Consider the following 7,422-nt stretch of genomic DNA (forward strand, 5'->3'; position numbering starts at 1 on the left):
TTCTGCCCGGGAAAGCCTGGAAGACCGGACCTACCAGGGGACGGCTTCCACCCGGTTGGCTCTGTCTTCTGCCCGGGAAAGCCTGGAAGACCGGACCTACCAGGGTACGGCTTCCACCCGGTTGGCTTGGTCTACTGCCTGGGAAAGCCTGGAAGACCGGACCTACCAGGGTACGGCTTCCACCCGGTTGGCTCTGTCTTCTGCCCGGGAAAGCCTGGAAGACCGGACCTACCAGGGTACGGCTTCCACCCGGTTGGCTTGGTCTACTGCCTGGGAAAGCCTGGCAGACCGGACCTACCAGGGTACGGCTTCCACCCGGTTGGCTCTGTCTTCTGCCCGCGAAAGCCTGGCAGACCGGCCCTACCAGGGGGCGGCTTCCACCCGGTTGGCTTGGTCTACTGCCTGGGAAAGCCTGGAAGACCGGACCTACCAGGGGACGGCTTCCACCCGGTTGGCTTGGTCTACTGCCTGGGAAAGCCTGGAAGACCGGACCTACCAGGGTACGGCTTCCACCCGGTTGGCTCTGTCTTCTGCCCGGGAAAGCCTGGAAGACCGGACCTACCAGGGTACGGCTTCCACCCGGTTGGCTTGGTCTACTGCCTGGGAAAGCCTGGCAGACCGGACCTACCAGGGGACGGCTTCCACCCGGTTGGCTCTGTCTTCTGCCCGCGAAAGCCTGGCAGACCGGCCCTACCAGGGGACGGCTTCCACCCGGTTGGCTTGGTCTACTGCCTGGGAAAGCCTGGAAGACCGGACCTACCAGGGGACGGCTTCCACCCGGTTGGCTTGGTCTACTGCCCGGGAAAGCCTGGAAGACCGGACCTACCAGGGGACGGCTTCCACCCGGTTGGCTTGGTCTACTGCCTGGGAAAGCCTGTGTTAACCGGCTTTAAGGGGGGAGGTAAATTCCCTTACGCCCCAACAACCAAACAAGAGACAAAGAGTGCTCTGCGAAAGAAGTTTTATTTTTACAATTCTGCAGAATTGGAGAGAACACCGTCAAAAAGCACCGGAGTCTCTGCACAAAACAGGAAATACACAAGATTATAAAAGGCTCCTAAGAATGAGCTCACCGCCTTGGAATGTTACCAAATAAGGTCATAAAACCCTTTTGTGGCTATTCATTGGTGAGGTCTTATCAGTAAGTTTCCTCTTCTTCTTCTTTATGTTTAATAAAGGATGTCCAGTAGATGGCAGCAGGGGCACACTCACAGATGTACCCTGAATGAACCAAACTCTTTATTTATTTATTTTTACAATTCCCCCTTTTCTTTTTATCAACCTTTGGTTCATTCACTTGTTGTGCATAAGATTATATAGTTGTAACAGCCCAATGCCCCCCCTCAAAATTTTCCTTTCTGTCTCATAGGATGGTTAGTCCTGCTAAAATTTCCCTGCCTATTCCCCTCCTCTCTATGTGATTTATCTATGACATTTTATTTTTCTCTACCTTTGCAAGGCAAGCCAGCTATCCCTTATGTTTGGTGCCTGGTACCATCTCATACCAGAAATTCCTTAGAGGTTACATAGCAAAGGCAGAAAGAAACACAGGCATAGCCTAATGTGTTATGCCAAGACTGCTGAAACGCAGAACTCAATATACAGTATAAGCAAAACGTATTCAATATGAATATCTTTTCTATATCAATTCCCCCCGAAAATACTTGAACAAGTTTTGCCAGTAGGATTGTAAATGACAGTTATCATTTCTTCATCTTGATTCACACGTAATGGCAAAAGAGATTCTCTCTCTCCTTGTTTTCTGACCATTTCTTTTAAAACTGCAGGAATACATTGTATACAGCAACAAACAACTACCCGTATAACTCTTTTATATTGCCTCCTTCAGTTCCCCTGGCCTAAGTGATGTCCAATGGACTTGTTCATTTCACGATAAGCTACTATGCATCCGGATCTAACTATTTTGCAGACTCCCCCTTCTTTGACTAGGAGATAATCTAAGAGATAATTGTCAAGTGATGTTGCATCTGTACCTGGTGCAAACTCCCATTTTCTTCTTGTAACTCTTGTACTGTCTGTGTGGTAGCATTTACACTTTTCTCTAGTCTGCAAGTCAGTTTATCAATTATCACTTCATCCTGACAGGATGAGCCCAAAGGTCCGCTCACCCCATCCCTCATTGTTTTTGTATCCCTCTTGTGTCTGGGTCTTTCGTGTTCCAATAACTTGCACCAGGGAAAGATCCGATATCTACACATGCTCCTCTCTTGCAGCCTGGGTGATAGTTGGTGGGCCATCCCATAAAGAAAAGAACATAAACTAGGGTCTTTAAGCATCATGTATCCACAAATACTTCATCCAGTGTGATTGGTCTGTAGTAGTGGAAAATCTGAATAGATATCTGCCAGAGTTTTCTCATCCTTTGTGACATTTTTCAGCTCTCCAATCATGTTATTCTCGTTTTCCCCAAACAATTCTTGGTCCTTATTTGACAACCAAAAGTCTCCCTCACATTGTGAAGAGTTTCCTATTTTCTGAAAGCTCTCATTTGATTCATTAAAACCCTTTACCCAATTGTCCTTATAAGTATAACAGAAACACAAGCCCTTTGTCTTTCTAATATATTTGAAAACCACCTGATTTTTTTTTCCTTATTCAGGTTTGTAGGAACGCTATGAAAAAAAATCTCTGTCTGCCCTGAGGCACTAATACTTTGTAAAGAGGCCACGATCAGTGTAGTGTCATTAATAAGTCCTGGTATCACACTCATGAATCTGATCGAGATAGGGGACTCATATACCAGTGTCGCCTTAAACATGTGGTGTGCGTTTCTTACCCATGAGTTCCCTTCGATTCCTGGTCCCACAGCCATGTCCCAACAGCTTATGAACAGAATTAATATTAACACCATTGGTCTACCCCCAACCCACTTCCGCCTCCCTTTCGCCATAGTTTTATTCTAGGGGCTCCTGCGGGTCGGGTGTTTGGCAAACCCATTCTTCCTTCTCCTGCTCGCTGTTCGGAACCGCGGCTTTCTTTACTCGCGTATGGTGTGTCCAACCAGCCTCCTTCGTTTGGACTGCAGTCTCAGTTGTCAGCAAGACTAGATATGGTCCGTCCCACTTGGCCTCCAGAGGACTAGTGTTCCACTTTTTACATACACCTACTGTCCTGGGGGTTGGGGAGAAAGGGATGCACTGCTGCTTCGGCAAAGTCTGATGCTGTATTTCCTGGATCCTATTAAACAATAAAACAGAAGACAGGGCCAGAACATATCCCTTCAAAGCATCATGCCCTCCTTTCCCAGTGCATTATGTCCATACAACATCTCAAAGGGTAACAACCCAATAGCCGTCCGAGGTTTCGTCCTCATGGCAAGCCAACCCACTCTATTCCCAGCGCCTCTGCTACTTTTGTGTCTCCGGTGTCCTCCTCCATGTAACATCTGCATGATAAGATTAGCTGCTGATTTCTGCACCCACTCCCAACCGTCTGAAGCCATCCATCAGCCTGATTTTTCCTTGACACCATTTGCACTCACCCACTCCAGCTCCTTTTTGAGTGAATACCCACTGTTCTTTGGGACACGTCCCATTTTGAGGGATACGGGCTACTACCATTCTGACCAAAGGTCCATTAGCTGCTTCCTCCTTGGCGGCTTTGTCAGCAGCCCGATTTCCCAACTCCAAAGCTCTCTTTTCAATGCCCACTCCTCTGCTGTCTGTGCTGAGGTTGAGGGTGGGAGTTGTCCCTGCTCCACCACTTCTCCGTTTCCGGTTACAATTCACACCCCATCCATCGCCTTGCATCAATGTGCCACTCAATCACCTCCGGGCCCTCAAGGGGCTTCTCCTGCAAATAATCCCTCCTCCATTTTGTTCAAAAGTCCACTATTTGTCTGCATTCGTGGTTCATCCCCTCCTGTGGGTGCACCACCAAAGCATGCAACGGGGATAGCTTCCGAGCCACCTCGACCATGGTAGTCGCTGCTTCACAGGCTTGTACACAGGTCGGCCAGGATTCCACCACTGAATCCATGGTTCTAGACAAAATAGGCTACCGGCTGCATCACCCCCATCAATTCCTTGATTTAACACAAATATGTGAATGTCTGGCAAGCCCAATGCAGGGGCCTCAGTTAGCTTTTTCTTAACCTCTTCTATGGCTCGATTTCCCTCTTTTGTCCAGATCAGAGGATCAGGCTCTGCTTGCCCCAACATTTTGACTAATTTTGACACCTCTGGGATCCATGCATGACAGAATCCAACCATACCCAGGAATCCCCGGAACTGCCGTTTTGTTTTTGGTTTAGGGGTTTCCAACAGTGTTTTAACTCTCTATTCTCCCAGGCACTTCTTATCCCTCTTTCCGTATGTGTCCCAAGTATTTTACTTCGCTCTCTACAAACTGTATCTTCTTTTTGCCTACTCTTAACCCTTTATCCCCCAGAAAGTTTAACAAGCCAATTGAACTTTTCCTCACTACCTTCCCCTCCTGTTTAACGCTTAATGGTTTCAAATTGGGAGCTTCCAAACGGACTCCATTCACTCCCATTGCTCTTAGGACTTCTCCTGAGGATTCCATTTCATGTACACTCTTGGATAACGTTGATTGTTCCCCCTGTGTCTACTCAGAGAGTCACATTTCCCCCTTTCTCTTTACATACAGCACAAACATCCCCAGGGCAGAGGAGCTCTTGGCCCTGAGCCCCTCCTTTCCCTCCTGTTTGACCACGAGGAGTTGCAAAATCGGAACCTCCTCAGTTTATCCAGTAGCTCTCAATATTTTCACCTTCCCCTTTGTACATTGCCAATTATAATTTATTTTATTTTCATGCATTTTCCAACACAATGTGGAGTGGGTCGCTCCAGTGTCTACCAAAAATCCTCACTCTCTAGACCCACTCTATATTTTATCAAGGACTCCTTTATCGTCTTTCCCCTGTGGTTGTCCAAAGGCTTTTGTCATGCTGATGTTAGTAGGTATTATCTGCTGAAAAGCCTGTAACATATATCGGGGGTAAGTTTCACAATGTGTTCGCCCTGCTTGAGTTTGGACATTCCAATCAGCCGGGGTTTCCTCCGGAAAGTTTTCCCTGGCTTCTGCCTCAAAGGTTGGAGGAGATGTGAGGATCCCACTAATCCTGTATCTTCCTCGCCCTTTTTTGGAGTGGTAGGTCGTACCTGACCTTTCCGTCCCTTTAAATCTTGCAATTCCCATCCGAATTGCCCTATTTGCAAGTTCCTAGGTTCCTTTTCTGACCTCCTACAATGCTCTTCGCATTTTCCCTCCTCCTCCAGCTGCATCGCCTGTCGAAACAGCTCGCGCCTGCCTTCTCCTCCCTGTCTCGCCCCTCTTCGCTTGCTACAATGACTTCCCTTGCCTTCTTTACAATATCCTCCAATGACAATTCAGCTAGATTATCTAACTTCTGCAATTTCTTCTTAACATCATTTCCTTCTTCAGTTTTCCCAAATAACCCTTCCTCTTTTTCTTTACTCTCCTCCTTCCTTTCTTTACTCTCTCTCTCTCTCTTTGCCTAGCTTCACCAAGTATTTCCAGAGACTCCTTAAATGTGAACACAATCAGGGCCCCTTGCCCCCCTTCTTCATCCCCTCCTGTGAGTCATAGCTCCACTGGCCTCAACCCACACTGCCCCATCCTGCAATTTTTTTATACCCTCCAATACAGCCGCTGCTTAACAGCTTCCAAAATTTCCTTCTCCCTTCATTTCCTCAAAGTCACAAGGTTCAAACTTTGGCCACCGTGGCTGAATGTTAAATGGTGGTGCACAATCACACCATTTCTCCAGGGGTCTGCCAGTCTTGCGTCTTAACCTGTTCCTAATGCAGGAGTAGCCGCGCAAGTGGACTACCTCCAGGAATTCCTAGCTCTGATGACCCTTTCAAAGCCTGGGCATCCCCAAAAGGAATTCCTTCCCCAGTCTCCTTGTCTAATTTTTTTAGACGTCTTGTTTCCCATACCGCCGGCTTAAACAGACACAAAAGGTGAGGGGAGTGCGAGAGAGGTAAGGGATCCTCAATCGCAGGCACACAAAGGGAAATAATTTCACTCGCCTCAGTCTGGCTCCTGCTTACTCACTCACTCTCCAAACACACGACAGCGTCCCACCCACTAATCCAGGACAATTTTCAAACACTCACCGATAGATCTGATGTCCCGCGAGGTCGACCTGCCTCTTCTTTCGCGGAGCGCCTCAAAATGGGTTCTTGGGAACGAGGCGTCAGGCAGCAACTGAGAAAGCGGCCGTTAAAAAAAAATAACGGGGGCCCTCCGATTTCGCAAGCCACTCGCCTGTCCACCTCGAGCCCAACGGGACTAACACAGCCCGGCCCAAAAGGGCAATTTAAAGTCCCATCTGGGTCGCCAAATTGTTAACCGGCTTTAAGGGGGGGTAATCTCTTACGCCCCAACAACCAAACAAGAGACAAAGAGTGCTCTGTGAAAGAAGTTTTATTTTTACAATTCTGCAGAATTGGAGAGAACACCGTCAAAAAGCACCGGAGTCTCTGCACAAAACAGGAAATACACAAGATTATAAAAGGCTCCTAATAATGAGCTCACCGCCTTGGAATGTTACCAAATAAGGTCATAAAACCCTTTTGTGGCTATTCATTGGTGAGGTCTTATCAGTAAGTTTCCTCTTCTTCTTCTTTATGTTTAATAAAGGATGTCCAGTAGATGGCAGCAGGGGCACACGCACAGATGTACCCTGAATGAACCAAACTCTTTATTTTTACACCTGGAAGACCGGACCTACCAGGGGACGGCTTCCACCCGGTTGGCTTGGTCTACTGCCTGGGAAAGCCTGGAAGACCGGACCTACCAGGGGGCGCTCCCCCCGGGTTGGCCTGGTCTACTGCCCGGGAAAGCCTGGAAGACCGGCCCTACCAGGGGGCGGCTCCCCCCAGGTTGGCTTGGTCTACTGCCCGGGAAAGCTTGGAAGACCGGACCTACGAGGGGACGGCTTACACCCGGTTGGCTCGGTCTAGTGCCCAGGAAGGCTCGGTAGACCGGCCCTACTAGGGGACGGCTTCCCCGGCTCAGTCTGCTGCATGGGGAGAAGCCAGGTAGACCGGACCTACAAGGGGATGGCTTCACCATGTAGACTCCGTCTACTGCCCGGTGAAGGCGGGTAGACCGGCCCTACCAGGGGCCGGATTCCCCCGGTTGGCTCTGTCTAGTGCCCGGGAAAGCTGGATAGATCGGCCCTACCCGGGGACGACTTCCCCCGGTAGGCTCGGTCTGCTGCCTGGGGAGAAGCCTGGAAGACCAGATCTACCAGGGAAGGGCTTCTCCGGTAGGCCCGGTCTACTCCCTAGGCCCCCCCCCGGTAGTAGACCGGGCCTACCCGAGGGAGCCCTCCCCTGGTAGACCCGGTCCACCGTGGGAAAGTACTATCTGCGGTCGGGGGGGGAAACCTACGAGATGCCTTCCATG

The 7,422-nt window shown here is 49.3% G+C and overlaps 1 long non-coding RNA gene across 1 annotated transcript; it reads right to left on the reverse strand.

Annotated features, from left to right (window-relative positions):
- Positions 1–944: 944 nt before the first annotated feature.
- LOC110091083 (uncharacterized) lies at positions 945–6,725 on the reverse strand. The gene is made up of 2 exons (XR_002302429.3): positions 6,126–6,725; positions 945–3,198 (listed from the first exon to the last, which is right to left on the reverse strand). It is a non-coding gene; the product is annotated as an uncharacterized LOC110091083 (long non-coding RNA).
- Between the last annotated feature and the right edge of the window lie 697 nt (positions 6,726–7,422).

The sequence above is a fragment of the Pogona vitticeps genome, chromosome 2, assembly GCF_051106095.1.
Source record: "Pogona vitticeps strain Pit_001003342236 chromosome 2, PviZW2.1, whole genome shotgun sequence".
NCBI lineage: Eukaryota > Metazoa > Chordata > Lepidosauria > Squamata > Agamidae > Pogona > Pogona vitticeps.